Source organism: Fukomys damarensis, unplaced genomic scaffold (assembly GCF_012274545.1).
Source record: "Fukomys damarensis isolate Sample0158 unplaced genomic scaffold, DMR_v1.0_HiC HiC_scaffold_24, whole genome shotgun sequence".
Lineage (NCBI taxonomy): Eukaryota > Metazoa > Chordata > Mammalia > Rodentia > Bathyergidae > Fukomys > Fukomys damarensis.
The window spans coordinates 45,122,945-45,144,136 of NW_022900936.1; the positions used below are offsets into that span (position 1 = coordinate 45,122,945).

General features: G+C 36.3%; 1 protein-coding gene across 1 annotated transcript in view; it reads left to right on the forward strand.

Annotated features, from left to right (window-relative positions):
- Positions 1 to 17,224: 17,224 nt before the first annotated feature.
- Positions 17,225 to 21,192, forward strand: part of Tmem45a (transmembrane protein 45A) — an 86,869-nt gene continuing 82,901 nt past the window's right edge. Inside the window, exon 1 of the mRNA XM_010639625.3 lies at positions 17,225 to 17,595. The gene's annotated coding sequence lies outside the window, so the exon portion shown is untranslated. The remainder of the gene's footprint in view (positions 17,596 to 21,192) is intronic.

Consider the following 21,192-nt stretch of genomic DNA (forward strand, 5'->3'; position numbering starts at 1 on the left):
TGAGTTTTCATAGATAGCCTTTATCCAGTTGAGATAAATACCATCTATTCTGCAGGGTTTTTATCATGAATGGGTGTTGAATTTTGTCAAATGCTTTTTCTGCATCTATTGAGAGGATCATATGGTTTTTGTCCTTTATTAATATAGCATATTAGATTTATTCAATTATGTATGTTGGACCATCCTTTCATCTCTGGGATAAATTCAACTTGGTCAGGATGTATGATCTTCTTGATGACCCTCTGTATTCTTTTATCCAGTATCTTATTGAGGATTTTTGTATCTATGTTCATTAGTGAGATTGGCTTGTAGTTCTCTTTTTTGGTTGGGTCTCTCCCTGGTTTTGGAATCAAGTAACACTTGATTTCAGGAATGAATTCAGAAGCATTGCATCCCTTTCAATTTATTGAGAAGTTTAAGGAGCAATGGCAGTAGTTCTTCTTAAATGTCTTGTAGAATTCAGCAGTGAATCCATCAGAACCTGTGCTTTTCTATATTGGTAAACTTAGTTACATTTTCAATTTTGTTGATTGTAATTGGGATATTTAGAATTTTTTATCTTCTTTATTCAACTTTAGTAATTCCTTAGTATCAAGAAATCTGTCTATTTCTTCTATGTTTTCTACCTTATTAGAGTCCATGTTCTGGAAATAGGTATGGATGATCCTCTGGATTTCTGCTATATCTGTTGTGACTTCATCTTTTTCATTCCTAATGGCATGGATCTGAGCCTTTACTCTTTCCTTCTTTTGACAAGGCTGGCTAATGGTTTATTGATTTTATTTATTCTTTTGAAGAAGCAACTCTTCCATTCAATGATTTTTTTTGTATCATTCTCTTAGTTTCCATTGCACTGATTTCTGCTCTGATCTTTATAATTTCCTCCCTTGTATGAGCTTTTGGTTTTTCTTGCTCTTCTTTTTCTAGGAGTCTAAGCAAAAGAACTTGTACAAGGAATCAACAGCTGGGATCTCACTGTATTGAAAAGTTTTTGCAGTGCAAAAGAAAGCAGCAACAGAGCTACAAGACAACATACGTGGGAAAAAAATTTACCAGTTGCTCCTCAGACAAAGAACTGCTATCTGTAATATATAAAGACCTCAAAGAAATCAGGACCCTAAACATAAAGACCTGATTAAAAACAGGGTATCTGAAATGAACTGACATTTCTCAGATAAAGAATTAAAAGTGGCAAATAAACATATGAAAAAATGTTCCACATCACTGGTCATCTGAGAGATGACCAACAAATTTTGGTGGGGTTGTGAGGACAAATGAACCCTTCTCCATTGTTGGTGGTGCATACTGGTGCAACAACTGTGCAAATCAATATGGAGATACCTCTAAGAACTAGGACTAGATTTTCCATTTGATGAGCTATCCCTCTTTTGGGCATCTTTTCAAAAGTATTAAAAGAATCATACCACAGTGATATATGTGTACCCATGTTTATAGCACCACAGTTGGCAATAGCTAAAACTTGGACATAGTCCAATTGCCCATCAACTGGAGACTTGATAATAATTGGAGTACTACTCAGCCAGAAAGCATGAGAAACTAGGGTCATTCATAGGAAAATGGATGTACTTGGAGACCATCCTCTTAAGTGAATTAAATAAGACACACTTGTGTAAATACTGAATAGTTTCTCTGGTGTGAAAAACTAAAAGTGTAAACAAGTTCCAAATTGTATAGCTGACAATGTGAAATACGAAGAAAAGGGCTATAGATGTAGGGGAAGTGGAAATGGTAGGTGAAAGGAAATAAAGAAAAAACATGAGAAATGGAAAAAAATGGAAACAAAGTCTTTGTAAATATGAGAGGTGGGGGGGTGAAGGGAGGATAGGTGTAGGGGGAAAACGAGAACCAAGATCTGTCATGTGAATGTACAAGGTCCCGTTGATAAATGTAACTGGACTGTATACTTTAAAAGTACTAATAAATTCAATAAAAATCATATATATTCCTACCATAAGAGGAGTCCTCGTAGATGCAATGTATTTATCTTTAATAATCTTAAAGAAGAAAAAAGGAGTCTGGACCAGGTCATGTGGGAGGAATAGGTTTAAAGGGAAATTCAGAGACTTCAGCAATTTATACTAACAACTGTAAAGTGATTTAAACTTAGAGTTTTCAAGCATTCTGGTAAGTGCCAGAAACATCATATATTTTACAATTATAAGGTAGTATTATCTCAACTATTTCAATACTTCATGTCTCATCTCTTCATCATTGCTTTTCAGTAGCTTTATTTCTCATCTTTTCATCATTTTTTTAAACCTCATTTCACACTTCCAGTCACTTCCCCAGGTAAAGCATTACAAAAGATTGTGCCACACAAGCTTGAAGACTTGGTGAGCTCCATATTAGTAACACAATAAATAAAACTTTTATCATGGCATCAAACACTCTATCTAGCTGGTTTATCAACTTTAATAATGATGGCATTGTTTCGAGCTCTGTATTGCGTCCCCATTCTTCTCCTCCCTTCTCACTGTGCACTACAGCATGTTGTCCTTCATAGCACATGTTTTACTTGCTATTGCAGAAATTGCCTCCAAGTGTTTTGGTGGAGGAATAGTTGTAAAATAAAAACTTCAAAATGACTGTCACCTCTATGTATTTAGATTCTCCAGTTGGGATGGGCACTAGCCAGCCATTCCTTAAAGAGATAATAACAAACACAAACCACTCATGACCAGTTTAACATGATGAAGCAGCCAACCAGGTACTCTATAAAGAATTCTTCTTGTCATCTCAGAAGTGTTTGTAAAAATCTATGATTAGGTAATGTGTGTTTACTTCTCACTATGTATTTATTGTAGCTTTTCTATTCACCCTCAGGCTTATAAACATAGTAAGATGGCAAGACAGTATTCCTAGAGATACATAGGAGAAAAGAGAGAAAAACAATATGAATGAAGGGTCATGAGTGAAATAAAAGGATTTATAAATATCATTCGATTTAAAACTGTTCAGCTCAGATGTTACCTGAGGCATTTACACCCTCTGTAATATGTCTGCCTGGTGCATTTCAGATATTTTTTATTATGTGTGTTAAATATGTTGGAGTTGATATTGTTTCTTTCATACTGTTACTGTCTTACCCAAAAGGGATAAAGGCTGTTTTTTAACCTGAGTTGCATAAGAGTTCCACCCAATCTTTCTTTCTTTCTTTTCCTCAGGTAACCTGAAGCAAAAGTCTAGCTCATTCCTTGTATGATGTTACTATTCCTTGAGGAAAAGAGTCACCTTTATCTGACTTACCATTCCTGCAGTTCTTTTTATGTTAATTTTCCTGTGCCATCATAAATTCTATAATATATGACTTCCATAGCTCTATTATCCTAAATAACTTCCTGTGGACCTTGTTTCAACTATGTAGTTGAGACTGACCTGAAGCTCACTATGTAGCTCAGGCTGGTCTCGAGCTCACAGCAATCCTCCTGCCTCATCCTCCTGAGTGCTGGGATTACTGTTGTGCACCACCATGCCTGGCCTTTATTTTAATTTTCTATATTTAAAATATGGAGGGAGACTGGAGGCTGGTGAGGAAAAGTTGAAGGAAATGGATCAAGATATAATCTGTATATGTACTATTTCACTATGATGAATATATTTATTATGCATCACAGACATAAACCAATAAAACAAAATTTTAAAAAGCACAGAAATACTGGCATGCCACTGGGTGTGGTGGTTGCATATGTATACTCCTATTACTCTGGGAGGATGTGGGAGGATTAAAATTCCAGACCCGCCTAGGCAAATTAATGATTATGTCAGACTTGGTCACAAAATTAAAAAGTTAAAAGACAGCTGAGAATATAAGGATGTGAAGGCCCTAGGTTCATTTATCAGCTTAAAGAAGGATCTATACCAATAAAAATGTAAATAAAAGGAAAAGACCATTTTAAATAGTTAAATTTGTAAATATTTTTAAATTAATTAATTCAACAGTTCTTATAAGTAATTTTTTCTTAAGAGCATTGAAAATATTTTCATTTGACCCAGTAAATCTCCTTATAGAGACCTATGCTTAAAAGGTCACAATTATGATAACAGAGATTTTTGTATAACCATGTTTTATAGCATTTTAAACCACTTTAAAACAGTTTATTAATGCATAAACAGTGTACAATAAACTGCATGAATTTAATATGTTTTATTTGATAAATTTTTGTTTTGGTTTTTTGAGACAGGGTCTCACTATGTAGTTGAGACTGACCTGGAACTCACTATGTAGCCCAGGCTGGTCTCAAACTCACAGCAATTCTCCTGCCTCAGCCTCCCAAATGCTGGGATTACAGATGTGCACCACCACACCCAGCCTTGATGATTTTCTTTTAAGTGTTACTTTATGGAAGTGCTTTGTGTTTATAATAAATCCTACCTTGGACTATAGTCACAAAATATTTTTTCATATGGTAGAACTTTTGAAGTTTCAAGTTTTACATTTAGGTATATGATCAAATTTGAGTTAATGTTTTTGTATATATTTCAAAATATGAATTGTGGTGTTTTAAAAATATTTTTGCACATGAACACCCAATAATTTCAAGAGTTTTTGAAAACTATGTCCTTTCTCTGATGATTTTTTCATATCTTTTTTGATGATCAGTTGAATATGTTTATATATTCATTATATGTATGCATAGATGCACACATATTCTATCTTTGGACTTTCTATTCTGTTCAATTGACCTATTCCACTATATAGTTGAAAACATAGTATTTTTCCAAAAGTATAGTATATGTTAGTTGCTGAAAATTTGGAAAGAATCAAGAAGACAAAATATATCCAAATTGTATTTCTGGTTTCTTTCCAAGAATTCTGTTTCTTTCTGTATCTAGGGTCCATAGTTCTTAACTCAATCACCTTTTGATTAATTTTCTTGCATGGACCTTCCTTAGTGCCCTACCTGGAGGAGTCTCCTCCTGGGAATTTCTTAGTTGCTAGGCTCCATCTCCCAATGGGAAGAATGCAGGGACAAGTAGACATTGAGCAGTGAGTCTTTGGCTGGACATGGATGGTGACCACCTGACTGCCAGTGGTTTACTAGGTTACTTCCCTTGGCTTCTTTCCCAAGAAAGATAATCTCCTAAAATGGTTTAGTTGCTGGAGCTGAGTTCTAATTGTTTAGGGATTCAGGAATGACACTGCTTTTTTTCTTCTTCTTCTCTAAACAGCTCTGTTACTGCATAATATTTGGTGAACTTCTCCTTCCAGTGGCCTTTCTCTGCCTCAGTTTTTCATTCACCCCCTTTTCTTAGTACTTGCAGGTTCTTGTGAGTATTCCCAGCATATCATGTGAGCATTGCTTGCTCTCATCTGCCATGGTGGGTCTCCCCATAGCTCTTTTCTCCTCTATCTTCTTTTTCCTTTTTCTCCTCTCCCCTATTCTTATCCTTCTCAAAGGCTAAGGCTTAGACTAATTATAGCTGGTTCATGCCCATGAATGTGTGTGCGTGTGTGTGTGTGTGTGTGTGTGTGCATGTGTGTGTGTACTAATCTGAATGTCTCAGCTAAGAATTCAGCTGGATGAAGCTGGAAGATAAGGTATGTTCAAGGTACTGATTATATATCTATGTAAATAAGTACAGTATACTAATGTTAATTTCAACCAGTTTTCTGACTATCAGAGAAAGTAGGTATATATATGAAAAGTGGGCAGAGGGGTACATGTCTTGAATATGAACTTCAGTGTTGGACTAAAACTGGAAATTTGACATATATAAAAATATTTATTTTATACATAAGTTTGTATATGTGAAGTATCTATAAAATTTCTCTCTTAACTGCTTCACAGTTTAACCTGTACATCACTGGGTCAGCATATTTATTTGTGCACTATCCCAAGCATTTCTCAGGCAGGGGTCATTTCAACCAGTCGATCCTTGTATCAAATAAATTCAATAAAATTGTTTTTTCTAAATTTCCTATAACATTATAAAAATTAACAAAAACCACAGTTTTGGTCATCTGCATTTAAATAATTTGACTGCTAAATGGTTAACATATGCATAGTACATATTGCTAGTATTGTGAATCATTTGAGTTTTGCAGTTGCAGTTCAGATGCCATATTACACCAGAATACATTTTGTAGTGAAAAAATTGTGACTCTTACATAACTACAATATAGTATCAAAGCCAACAAATTAATATTGATGGATTATTTTATACACACACACAAGCACACACACATGCACACTATTCTCTGAGAGAATCTAGAAGTAATGGCATCTCAGGAGCAATTAAGACACTTAGCTCTCTGATCTTGGTTTCTAAATACCATATTAGACATAAAAGAACCAAGGCTATCTGTAGGAATAGCTGTATTCAGGTATAGGGCAAGAAAATAGCAGTTGAATATAGAATATCTTCTTGTGGGGAAAAAGTAAGACAATACACCAAGAGTTATGGGTACATTTCAAAAGGACACAAGTAACAAATTGAAGGAACTTCTACTTACAGAGTCTGGAAAATTTTTGAATAAAATTAAGAATTTTACCATGTTAACCACTTAAAATAGAAATCTAAGAATCTGTATCTATTAAATAAATATATAGCTGAACAAATAGGAGAGAATGAAAAGCTTATATTAATGTCAAATGTCAACTAACAAATGAAAATATAAATTCAAAGTATATTCTCAGTATATTTATTACTTAAGAAAAATAAATGTTTATAATACTTATAACTATAAAAATATGTAAAATTTACTTTACAGTAGAAAATCTGGCAGGCTTCATCTTACTGAAGGCTAAGTATCACCAGCGATAGACAAATCAATGTCATGTGTCTTCTCATATATTGCAGCTGGAAAAGCACAGCATCATTTTTCAAGTGTTGCTTTTTCAAATTCTAGAATTACAAGGACACATATGGGAACCTCAATTGAGAGATACTCTACAAAGTAACTAAACTGAACTTTTCTAGAGAAGTATAGGTCATGAAAGACAAGGAAGGTAGTAATGGAAAACAAAGTCAGAATAGTGGCTTCACTGCCCTAACAGGCGGGGATTTATGTTGGAGGCTAATAGAACAGGGTGAGTGAAGGTCCAGATATTTTATCCTGTGTGTAAACTAATGAATTTATCTGTCACTGTGTCTTGGCTAATGACAAAAAACACAAGACTCTTGACTCAAGACAAAGTACGGTTTATTATTCACTATAATAGAAATATTCAGAGTATCAACATGCTCCAGAATCACAAATTCTAAATATTTGATACTCTGAGGGACAATTTATGCCTGAATATGTAATGAGTTCCTGGTCTTAGAAAAAGCCAGTATTTTTGGGGGGGTACTAGGGATCAAACTTGGGTCCTTGTGCTTGCAGGACAGGTGGCAGCACCACTGAGCTAAATCCCTGGTGAAAGCCAGTAATGATTTCTATGATCACAAAAAAACTTTTCACCAACTGTCCTAGAAGATGGTCTTTATTGAACAAAAAGGCTCTCTTTTGTGAATGAAGACATTATCTTTATTTCCCAAAGTTGCTGTACAAATATTCTTTAGAAGATAGTATAGACCACAAAGTGTTAGTATTTAAGCTTAAAAGGTATGCAGTAACTGAGATATCTGTGGAGAATTGTCTCCTAACATGATTCATCCCTTACTTCTCTGACATCTTTATTTTAGACAAACATTTCTGTAAGCATGATACTCCTTCAATCAAAGTGATTAATCTCACAAACAGGAGCTAGAAACAACCCCTTTAATTTAACTCATGTAGCATTTACTAAAGGAAACCATCAATAGGATTCTATGCAGTTCTGCAATATTAACTTCCCTCCCTGCACAAATTTAGATCAAACCAGGTACACAAATGTTAGAACCATCAGACCTACTTTATACAGCCATGTGGCTTTCTCTTTAGGTTGCTGTTTTCATATTTGTTCTTGTGCAGAGTATTAATCTTGACTCACCAGGATATAGTACATTGTACAGACTCTGCTTTGGTGTGTATGGATTAAGTCCATTATTCATAATAATCCTAGCCAATGAGTTGAGGCTGATGTGGATGCTTTTGAAGACCAAGATGCTTCTATTAAAGAAAGGGATAAATCTTGCACCATTTTTTCTAATTAAGTGACTCCTATCAAGACTTGTCATCAGGTTTTTTGTGTAGGAAATATAGCAATGGGGTCTATTACTTGCTGTTTTTAAGATACTTCTTGCTAAACTTAAGAGGAATGACTATCAAATTGTGATTAGCTTTTAATGAAGATAACAGATCTACAACAAGTTGAATCTAACATGCTTGAAACAATTTGAAAGAGTGGCATGATGGATTTTCCTTGAGGAGGGCGGCTCTGGGGCAATCTAGAAAAAAAATGTACCATTAATGTCCCTCTATTCTCTCATATCTCAGTGTCTAAAGTAGTCCTTTAGGTGCCAGCATGGTTGCTCTCTTATGTCTACTGAAGCAATGTGTCCATAATCTCACCTCATTTTGAGTCATCCCCTACTTAAATTGAAATTTTTCAAACAGAGGTTCAGGTGCTAGCAGGGCAAATACATTTTAATAAAGCCTAAAGAGATCCTTGTGTCCTCCTTGAGTTCACACAGGCTACTTTGGGAGGACTTTGTGAGCAGTGTACTCATTCAAGTGTTCATTATCCTTATGATCTAGGACCATGCCCATCTAACAGGTCAGGCTGTCACTTCGAAGGTGTATTAACCCAACTGGTCTTGTATTGCCAGTGAGGGAAAGAATGAAACAGCATGCCCCAAAACAGTCAGGAAAGAATCCCAATTTTTCAAAACACATCTGGATAATCCTCTACAGCTGTCATCTAGAAAGCATGCCAAAGAAACTGAAAGATGCTTTCCTTCTGGGGGAAAGTGTCATTCAGCAACCTGCATTATTAAGTTGTATGGACTAACAGGATGAGGAAGATAAAAATGTTTTGAAACAAAACATTATTTTAAAGTAATTATAGATCCATGCATAATTGGTGGAAATAATGCAAAAAGAGATTTCATCTACGTAATACTCAGTTAACTAAAATGTTATCATTTTGTAGAATTATAGTGCAGTATCTCAACAACATCTCACAGTTAAAGTCAAGATACAGAACACTTCAATTATCAGAAAAATTTCTCATGTTGCCCTTTTGTAACCACATCCACTTCTCTATTTCATCCTTCCTTTACCTTGTCAACCACTCATCTGTTCTCATTTCAGAATTTTTTCATTTTATAATGTTACATAGGAAGAATCACAACATATAAGAAAGCATCCAACCTTTCATAAAAAGGATATTATTTTCAATATAACTATTGTAGTCATTCTTTATCCAAGTGTAGAAGATTTCTTAAATTATTTCACTAGTACATTTTAGGCATACAATACATTTACATTCATCCTTGGGAACTTGGACCTTTCTGTACTGTGTCTTTGTTCTTATTTTTTCCCATTCCCCTACCTTTCCTTCAACCCACCCTCCTCCCTATTTGCAAAGCTTTGTTTGCATTTATTTCTTTTCTCATATTTTTTCCTTTTCCTTATTTCCTTTCCCCTACCCTTCCCAGTTCCCCTACACCTTAGTACCTTTTCTTCCTATTTCATATTATCAATTATTCATTTTAATCCTTATTTACACTTTCAGTTCCTCATACCAGTAAATTGTTCAGTATTTATACTGTGTGTCCTATTTCACTTAAGAGTATAACCTCAATGTGCATACATTTAGGTATAAATGTCTCTAATTTCTCATTCATTATGGCTGAGTAGTACTCCATTTTCTTTTAAGAAAAAACCCCACATTTTCTTTATCCCATCTCCAATTGATGAACACTTGGACTGTTTCCAAGCTTTAATATTACAAACTGTGCCTCTATAAACATGGATGCGCATATGTCACTGTCATGTGTTACTTTCAATTCATTTGGGAAGATACCTAGTAGAGGAATAGCTGGGTAAAATGGGACCTCTATTCTTAGCTTTTTGAGGTATCTCCATATTGATTGCCATAGTGGTTGCACCAGTCTGCACTCCCACCAACAATAGAGAAAGGTTTCATTCTCTCCACAAACCTACCAACATTTGTCTTTTTGAGGTATCTCCATATTGATTGCCATAGTGGTTGCACCAGTCTGCACTCCCACCAACAACAGAGAAAGGTTTCATTCTCTCCACAAACCTACCAACATTTGTGGGTTTTTTTTCAGCTTTAATTGAGTTTATTGGTACATTTTAGGGATACAGTACAGTTACATTCATTGTTGGGATCTTGTACCTCTACAGCAGGTCTTGTCCTCCCCATCTACAACCACTTTGTTTCCATCTTTTCATTATCTCACATTTTTTTCTTTTCCCTTTTTACCCTTCCCCTACCTGTTCCACCTTCCCTACACCTTTAGCTCCTTTCTTCCCATTTCTCAATGTCAGTAATCTTATTAGGATCTTCTGTATTGCAGATTATTCATATTGAAGATATACTCCTAAGTGAAATAAATAAGGCACACATGTGTAAATACTGAATAGTTTCTCTGGTGTGAATAACCAACATTTGTTTTTGATCAATATCTTGATAGCAGCCATTCTTTCTAGGGTGAGGTGGAATCTCAGTGTTATTTTCATCTGTATCTCTCCAAAGACTGTTGATATAGAGCATTTTTTCATATGTTTATTTGCTGCTTTTACTTCTTTGCCTGAGAACTACATTTTCATTTCAGATGCTGATTTTTGAATTGGGTCTTTAAATTTGGGGAGTCTGACTTTTTAAAGTTCTTTATACATTTTAGATAGTAGTCTTTTGTCGGAGAAACAGCTGATAATTTTTTTTTCCCAATCTTACAGGTTGTTTCTTAGCTCTGTTGGTGGTTTCTCTTGCAGTGTGATGAGATCCTTGTTGTTGATTCTTTGTGCTACTTCTCATGCTACTTAGGTTTTGCTCATAAAGTCTTTTCTTTTGCTGAAGTCTTCAAGAGTTCCATCTAACCTCTCTTCCAGCCAGTTTACTGTTTCTGTTTTAATATTTAGATCTTCAATCCATTTCAGTTTTAGTTTAGGGCATGGTGAAAGACAGGGGTATACTTTTTAATATTTGGCAGGATGAAATATAGTTTTTCCAACACCATTTATTAAAGAGGCTATTTTTCCTTCAGTGAGGATGGTTGGTTCCTTTGTCAAGGAAGAGGTGGCTAAGTTGTTTCTGCATCTTCTAATTTATTCCATTAATCCTTTTTTTTTTACATATGTGTGACTTATTTATTTCATTTAGGTATTCCATTAATCCTTATGTCTGTTTCTTTGCCAGTTTTTATCACAGTGGCTTTGTAGTATAGTTTCAAGTTGCGGATTGTGATATCCTTGCCATGTCTCTGTTGCCTAGAGTGACTTTTTAAAAATTATACATCTCTTTTTGTTCCAAATGAATTTTTGAATAGTTTTCTCAAGTTATGTGAAATATACTGTTGGGATTTCTATCTGTACAACAGTTTTGGAGTATGGCCATTTTCACTATATTGTTTCTTCCTACAGAAGAAGAAAGATTGTCTTTCCACTTTCTTATACCATCTTTGATGTCTTTTTTTAGAGTGGTGTAGTTTTCAGTGTAGAGGTCTTTTGCTGCATTTGTTAGATTGATTCTTAAATATTTCAATTTTTTGTGCTATTGTAAAAGGAAATGTTTTCCTAATTTCTCTCAATGAGTCTGTTATTTGTGTACAAGAAGGCTATTGATTTTTGAGTGATGACCTTGTATCCAGTTACTCTGCTGAACGTGTCAATTAAGTCTAGAAAGCTTTCAACAGAGTTTTTTTGGTCTTCCATGTAGAATATCGTACCATCAACAAATAATGACAGTTTAATTTCTTTGTTTTGCTCATTGAGTTTATTGGTACTTATTAGGTATACAGTACGGTTACATTCATCATTGGGATCTTGCACCTCTACATGACAGGTCTTGGTTCTCATTTTTTCCCCATACCCCTTCCCTCCCTTCACCTCCTCCTCTCTTCCCTATTTATAAATATTTTATTTTCATTTTCTCAGATTTTTTCTTTTCCCCTACCCTTCCCACTTCCCCTACACCTTTAGCCCTTTTCTTCCTATTTCATATTGTCAATTATACCATTAGAATCTTTCACAAAGGAGAAAACCATCCTCACTGGAGGAAAGATGGCCTCTTTAATAAATGGTGTTGGAAAAACTGGATTTCAACCTGCCAAAGATTAAAACTAGACCCTTATCTTTCACTATACACTAAACTAAAATCCAAGTGGATAAAATATCTAAATATTAAAAAAGAGATACTAAATTTACTGGAAGATAAGTTAGGCAGAACTCTTGAAGACACTGGCATAGGAAAAGACTGTTTAATTTCTTCCTCTGCTATCTTTATTCCTTTTCTTTCTCTTTTCTAATTTCTGTGGCTAATGTTTCTAGAACTATATTGAACAGGAGTGGTGATAGTGGATATCCTAGTCTTGTTCCTGATTTTAGTGTGAAGGTTTTCAGGTTTTGACCATTTAGTATGTTGGCTGTTAGTTTTTCATAGATAGCTTCAATCATGTTGAGATAAAGATCTTCTATTCCAATTTTCTCTAGGGTTTTTATCATGAATGGGTGTAGGATTTTGTCAAATGCTTTTTCTGCATCTATTGAGATGACAATATGGTTTTGGTCCTTGGCTCTGTTAATATAGTGTATTACATTTATTCATTTACTTATGTTGAACCATCCTTTGCATACCTGGGATAAATCTGACTTGGTCAGGGTGTATGATCTTCTTGATGATTCTCTGTATTCTGTTTTTCAGTATCTTTTTTAGGAGTTTTACATTTATGTGCATTAGGTATATTGGCCTGTCTTTTCTTTTCTTTTTTTGGTTGGGTCTTTCCCTGTTTGTTTTTTCTTCTCATTGGGTTTATTGGTACATTTTAGGTATACAATACAGTTACATTCATCATTGGGATCTTGTACCCTTACACGGCAGGTCTTGGTTATTATTTTTTCCCTTACCCCTGCCCCCCTTCACTCCCTCCTCCCTTCCCCATTTACAAATACTCTATTTCCATTTTTTCACTTTCTCACATTTTTTCCTTTTCCCTTATTTCCTTTCCCACTTTTGCTACAACTTTAGTCCTTTTCTTCCTATTTCATATTGTCAATTTTTCTCTGGTTTTGGAATCAGACTAACACTTGCTTCCAGGGATAAATTTGGGAGTATTGCTTCCTTAACATGGCTCCTTAATTAAAGAGTGGGAGAGGCGGGGGAAAGGCAATAAGGGAAGAGAAAAGATGTGAGAAGATGAAAAAATGGAGGTAAAGTATTTGTAAATGGGAAAGGGAGGAGGGGGTGAAGGGAGGGCAGGGGTAAGGGGAAAAATGAGACCAAGATCTGTCATATAAAGGTACAAGATCTCAATGATGAATGTAACTGTACTGTATACCTAAAATGTACCAATAAACTCAATAAGAAAAAAGAAAAAATTAAAGAGTAGTGGCAATGAATGAACTACAGTTTTTACTATAATGTTTGGTGGAGTGAACTGCCTATGCTAGGAAAGGTATTTTGTCTGCTTTGGTTTTGGTCTGTGCATTGGCTATAAAGTAGGGTGTGTGTGTGTGTGTGTGTGTGTGTGTGTGTGTGTGTGTATCTGCCTATCTTATGACATTTCTGAATTATTGGCTACAGTAGCAAGTTTATACCATCATTGTGGTAAAATGTCTTAAATAAACAACTTATAAGGAATAAGTTTATTTTGGCTCATGATTTTAAAGGCTCAGTATATGGTGGGTTGATCTTGTCCCTATTGGCTGTGGAGTGAGGTAGAACATTCTTGTAGGAGTGCATGGCAGAACATACTTCATGGTGGCCATAAATTACAGAAAGGAAATATGGGATAGGGGCATAATATTCCTTCAAGGACCCTCCCTCAATGACCTAACTTCCTTTCATTAGGCTCAACCTCTCAAAAATTCTATAACTTCCCATTAGAGCCATGTTAAGCCTTCGACATACAGGCCTTTGGGGGATATTCCAGATCAAAACCTCAGCGCTGGCATTGCCACTTTAAAGTCTAGGATAGTGAAACAAAAGTAAAAGTGAGGAACATCTTATCATGCTGTCCTTTGGGTTATAAGATTTCCAGCTAGTCTATCTTCTTTTATAAACCTTCTAGAGTCTTATATTAGTTTATACATAAGCCCAGGACTTTAAGTTGTGCACAGCAGAAAATGGAAAAAATTAAGTCTATTCCATCTTCTTGCAAAAAAGCAGGAATCTTTTTTAGTAGATTTTCACTGATGGTAATGAGTGTAGAATATTGATCACCTGCATCATCAGCTCATTTTTTAGTTGCTTCTATGATAACAGGTATATCATTTCATATTACAAGGGATATGGAAATATGAACACATGACACATATTATTGATTCTTTGTAAGTTTCTTTAACTGCCAGAGGGATTAATCACTGAGATTACCCTCACATAGTCCCACTTGTTGAGCAATCCTTTGATTTTTTTTTTGCATCATTTCTGGCATTATGATAACTCCACAATCAGATCCACAAAAACTGAGGTGTCTGACTACAGAACTGTGGCAGACAGACTCTAACATAGTTCCCTGATCTTCATCTCCTGACTTTTAGGAGGTGCCTGAGTGGGAGCTAAGAGAACCCTCTTGCTGACATCCAAATTGAAATTGGGAATTTAGCCATACAGTTCTAAAGAAATGAATTCTACCAAAAATTTGAGCGAGGCTGAAAGAGGAATCTTTGCTCAGGGGAGGAGAGAGAGAGAGAGAGAGAGAGAGAGAGAGAGAAGAGAGAGAGCGAGCGCACAGTCCAGCTGACACTTTGCAGCACTGTGTCATATCCAGCCAAACCATGTCTGGACTTCTGACCTTCAGAAATGATGCAGTCATGTTTGTATGTTGTTTCAAGCACTAAGTTTGTGGTAATCTGCTAAACAGCAATAGATAAGCATATATCAACCACTACGACCTCATAAATATGGTGAAATATTAGTTTAAAAAATTTTTAACAGAATTACCTCTTCTTGGAGTCTTTATTTTAGTAATTTTATTGGTACACTTTTAATATACATAATGATCACATTTATCGCAGGGAATTTGTACCTGTACATATTATATCTTGATTCTTCTTTTTTCCCTATTTCCTTCCCCACCTTAACCCTTCTTATCCTCCTTATTTATAAAAGCTTTGCTTCCATTTCCCTTCTATTCCCTTTTTTACTTTTCCCTTCTTTCCCTTCCCCCTCCTTTGTTCCCTTTCCCATATGAACATTTTCTTCCTACTTCCCAATACCTATCAACAATTTTGGCCCTTACACTTTCAGTTTCTCACAGAAGGGAAACAATATGTGTCCAGTTTATTTCACATAAAAGTATGGTTTCAAGGTACATCCATTTACCTAAAAATGTCTCAAGTCCATTCTTTTTTATAGCAGAGTAGTACTCCATTGTATATAAAAGTCACATTTTTTATCCATTCATCTGATGGTGGGTATTTGGGCTGTTTCCAAGAGTTAGCTATTACAAACTGTGCTGCTAGAAACACAGGTGTGCATATATTGATGTGCCATGATGCTTTTAACTCTTTCAAGAAGATACCAAGAAGGAGAATAGCAAGGCCAAATGGAACCTCTAGTTTCAGCTTTTTGAGGAATCTCCATACTGATCTCCATTTTGGTTGTACCAATTTACACTTCCAGCAACAGTGCAGAATGGTTCCCTTTTCCCCACAGCCCCACCAGCATTTGTTGGTGATTGACTTCTTGATCATAGCCATTCTTTCTGGGGTGAAATAAAATCTCAGTGTTGTTTTAATTTCCATTTCTTGAATGACCAGTGACGTTGAACATTTTTCATATATTTATTTGCTATTTTTACTTCATCTAAGAAGTGTCTATTCATTTCATATGCCCATTTTTGGATTGGATCTTTAAATTTTTAGTGGTTTGGTTTTTTTGAGTTCTTCATATTTTCTAGATATTAGTCCTTTGACACAAATAGCTGGTAAATTTTTTTTCCTACTCTGTGGGTTGTCTCTTCACTCTTTGGTGAAAGCTTTTGGACATCAGAAGGTAGGGGGTCTCACAATAAATTCTGACCCTACACCAGTGACTAATGACAGATGAGTTTTTGTATTCCTAATTAAGCAATACAAACATTTGTTTGGAATCATATGTGGCTTGCTGGGACAGGCTCTAGTCTTTGTTTCCTAATGTGAAAATGGAGATTATAATATCTACTTCATAAAGTGAGTGTAAGAATTGAATATGATAATGCAGGTGAAAGCTGTTTTAATATAGGGCCTGGAATTTTCATGGTGTACAGCCAAGTTTTGTGGCTCTGACCTTGTTAATATTGTAATGAGACATGTTTCTGTCAAAATTAACACAACACAATATCAATTAATTTGCAGATCTCTTCTCTGCTCCTGCCCCTAAAGATTTTTCAGTCATTTGCCCTGGATCAAAACATCCTTTGGTGTGGTCCTTTCTCAATTCTTACATTGCAGAGAAACATTTTTTTGTTTCCCTACCACTGTCCACACACACACACACACACACACAAAAATAACAAAGTCCTGTGTGGTCCTTTCTCAATTCTTACATTGCAGAGAAACATTTTTTTGTTTCCCTACCACTGTCAACACACACACACACACACACACCAAAATCAAACCAAGTCCATCAAATCACTTCTATACCCATTCCTGGGCTTCTATGCAGAAACCACCATACTTCTGGTTAATAGAGTTCAGCGAAAGGTTCATTAATTCTCCAAGAAAAGAATACCGCCACCAAAGAGTAGCCTCTTAGACCCTGTTATTTGCTCCCTTAAGAAAGTGCGGAGGGTGAAGTCAGAGGCCTGGCTTGAAAGCCCTTTGGAGGCCTGAGAATCCCACAGGGAAGGACAGGGGACTTCGCTTTTTTCATCACCCAAACGGCCAGAAATCATCCTATTAGGACTAGCAGGTCTAAGTACTTAAAGACATGTGCCTGACAGGGACAGAACAGGAGCAAGTTCTGGGTGTTCAGAGGCTCCTTCTTACTCTCTCCGGTGCCTGCCGCCACACAGTGCCACATCAGCGACTGCACTGCACTTCCAGGTTCCCTAGGAGGATGCAGGGAGCTGGTCCGGTGGGCGGGGGCGGCCCGAGGCCCACAGGAGTGTCGGACCGCTCAGCCAATAGGTTGAAAGTGCGTAGCCAAAGTCACCAATGAGCTGGGGCTTCTTCCAGACAGGATAGCTCAGGCTAGTTACTCGCGGAGGGACCAGATGAAGCACATCTGGACAGCTGTACTAGGAGGCTGTGTGGCTTCTTCGGGAGGCAGGACGTCACCTAGGCACGCCTCCCACGTCGTCTCCTTCTAGCTATTTATTATTTATTCAATTTCGCCAAGAAGCAGCCAGGGCTCCAAGCTTGAAACTTTTTCTCCCCTCACCCCCAAGAGAGAAGGGCTAGGCCCGTTCAACACATAGCTTAATTTTCAGGGGGCTCTGAGATCAAAAGAACAGAAACAGCAACAAAAGCCCAGCCTCGGCGGCCTGATTTTAAACTGGCAGAGTTAGAAAAATAAAGTTTGGGTAAACAGAGCAAGCTGGGTAAGTTTTGAATACGTGCTGGATATCATGTTTCTCGTGCTGTAATCTCTATCCTGTCTTTTTGCTGTTCTCATCAGCCTTGTCTTATTAGAAGAGAAAAAATATTTCTTGCTGGAATACACTACACAGACATTTCATTTCCTCCTCATCTGCTTTGTGAACATTAAAATTTTTTGTCTGCTTTTTATATTTTGGGGTGTGCTATTATAAAGATTTGATAGGGATAAAAGTTGGATTTGTATTTTGTTGTAAGCAGCTCATAACTCCAAAGTTGAATGATCCATTATTTTTTCCCTGTGAGAATACTGTATATATTTATAAAGAATGAAATCTTTATCCATCCTCCACTCCCTGCTTCGATGGGAGATTGAGAAAATTATCTGCTTTATTCTGAGTTAACACAACTTTTGCTTCTGTTAATAGGATGCTTGCTAGTAAGGTATTTAAAATGGCTTATGTAGGGAATTGTCAAATATTTCATTTAAATTTAATGTAATTGTGATCCAACTATGTATTTTCTGTTTTCCCTTATTTCCAGTGCAGGACCCAAATACTTTATGACTGTTAAAAAATAACTAAACACAGGACAGTGTATCTATAAAATTGTATGTCCAACTTATAATTCTATCATAGTAATATTCACAGTGGTTGTTAAATATCAGTGTTTGCAAATATTTCTGGTTTATATTTCATGATTTAGAAATGGAATGGTGGAAAATTTTGGGTTAGGTATGTAGCTGAGGCCTTCTGTATCTGAGACATCTATCATTTCCTCCTGTATGAAAGAATGTTTTAAATTTGAAATTTTGTTACATGTTGTTTACTTCCATGGGTGATCTGACCAGAACTGATTTTTAATTTCTGGCTCAGAAAGCACTGGGTTGGAATTTGGCACTGAAATTATACATTGTAGAATATGTTTTTGATTCAGAAATGTAATGTCCACAAAAAGGTAGAACAACTGAAGTGGCTTTTGGAGATGCTAGGTGAGAAGGAGTTTTGCTGTAGAGAGGCAGTGTTCAGAGCTAGCTGTTCAGTTTCAAGATACAACTTCATAGAGTGACCTGGGGCAAGTTATTCAGCCCATCTGTGCCTCAGTTTCCTGCTCCATAATGTGCTAATAATAGTAACAGTACTCCAGGAGGTTATCTGCAGGACTGAGTTCACCTATGTACAACACTTAGAAAAGTCTGGTATTTGGTATGTCTTTGCTATTGAACTCATTTTCCCAGTCTTCCTTGCTGCACATCAGTGTCCCTAGTAGCCATCCTGACCACTGTGCTAGAAACTACCATTTGGTGTTGACCAATCGATAGCAGGTACTGTGAGAGATTCTATAAAGGAGCAAGTCTTTCTTGGAAAATGTGGTAGAATTGATTAAGGGCCTTACATCTAGAAGGTTCTGGATATGCTGAGGATATTTTAAAAGGCCATTTGATTGTATGATGGCATTACAGAAGAGTCAGCATTTCTGTAAAGAAGTTTGTCAATTGATTTTTAGTTTGGAGGGGGAGGTAGAAAGTTCCAAGAGCAGCAGAGGTATTCTAGAAGTAAGGGGAAGCAGGGACAAAGACATAGTGGCTGCAAAATATTGAGCTATCATGGAGACTTCAGGGCAATCTGTAAGAGGTTAACAGAAGGAGAGGTTGGAAAGTGGAAGAAGTAGTAGAGCATGGCATAGAGTTCCAGATAAGGAAGGAGAGGTTTGGGGGTTTGATTGGTGGAGGTTGGTGACCTGAGCTGGCAGCAGTTATGTAGTAGAGATGTTTCTAGAACAATCCATATCTCAGGTCCATTCTCTATTCCTTGCCCAGCATGTTTTCCTGAGCTGCTGTAGAGCTTCAGTGACCTCCATTCAGCTTGGGGCAGGAAGGGCTGGGTAGTAAGCCAAAGCCACGTTTTGAATACATTCTATGGTGGTTGTCTTGGAACTCTATTTAAATAATTTGAAGCACTTAACCATTAACCAGGCCACCTTGTGTTAACAGGTCACTTTCTAAAGTCTTTGACATGGGTGTGATTGTTATAACCATCCACAGTCTCTGTATACGGTGTGCGCAGAATCACTTTCTCAACCTGTTTATGTAATCATCACAAATAATCAAGTTAATACTTATAATCTTGTAATTTACTTATAAATTTATAGTTTTATAATTTAATCATACTTTTGTAATTTGCTAATCTAAACAATACCTACAATAGGGACCTAAGTTTGGAATTCTCTTGCTTTTCTTTCTTGAGGACATTGTGCTATGGCAGAGATCTGTGCCCTCATGTGCTCTTGACCCACCTGCCTGACCTCAGGCAAGGCATGGAACTATTATACCTCTCTGTGCCATCATCTGTGAAATGTTCTCTAAGGCCCTTTTCCCTTGGATAATTATTTCCTTTTCTCATCCCATCCCTAGAACAGTCTGTTGCTCACAGATTTGATACATCTATGGCTAATCTTTTCTGACCACTTAATACATAGCAAATGCTGTATTGACACATGTGTTAGCCCATGGCTGTCAGCACTGGTATCTGTTTGTGTTCTGTTTTTATGGTTGAGGATACAGAGTCAAAGACAGGTTGAGAAACTTGCTCATGATTAGTGAATAGTGGCAGATCCAGTAATGGGCAGTCCAGCTCCAGAGACCAAGCCATGGTCATTAGGCTACACTGCCTCAGGTGTGTGAGTAGCTATGACTGCTCTTCTTGTTTGTGGTAATGACAGTGAAGAAGTCCAAGAGATAAGGGTCACTGGAGGCAAAAGCACATTTGGAGAGACAGAGTTGATAACATTTGGCTGAAGGTTCCACAATATTAACCAAAGTCTTGTCTATGAGATATGCTCCATACAGAGACAGGAAGCGCGTCACTTGTTTGCTAGCTGGATCTCACTGCAGGCAAACTTTCCATATTTTATCTTGTTTGGACAGAACTCACCATAATACCTGAACTTGTAGACATTCAATAAATGTCAGTTAAATGATTGTCGCCACTTAAGAGAGGAAGTTGTAACCATAGTACTTTTATTAAAAATATAAAAACTATGAAGTATTCCAAGGCTTGTTAAAAATGGGGTAGATGTGAGGTAAACATTATATTTCTACTTCTTGGGCATCTTTTTTTCCCTCATCTTCTTTTGTAGAGGAGCAGTGTTTTAGGGGTAAAGATTTTTCATGATGAAGGTCAGGGAAGGGCTATTTTAGGTGTAAAATTATGACACACCCAGTCTGGATTTGCAATTTTTCAGGGAATTCATCCCTTAAATTTTTTTAGGTATTGAAACAACTTTAAAATATTACTTGGAAAACATTTTAACTAGCTCTTTATTTCATTACTTTAAAGTAGTCACCCTTTTCACTGTAGCATAGGAACTAAGCAGACACATAGGCTTTCTAGTCAGATTGTAAGGATTTGAATCCCAGATATGCTTCTTGCTAGTATGATCTTGGGCAAGTAACTTTCTTTAGGAGGTTTTATTACCCATAAAATGGGGCTATCCAAAGATATTACCAGACATATTTAATGTAAAACATTTTAGCATAGTGTCTGTCTCATAGTAAAAACTAAGTATAACCAATTAATCTTTTTTTTTTTTTTTTTTTTTTT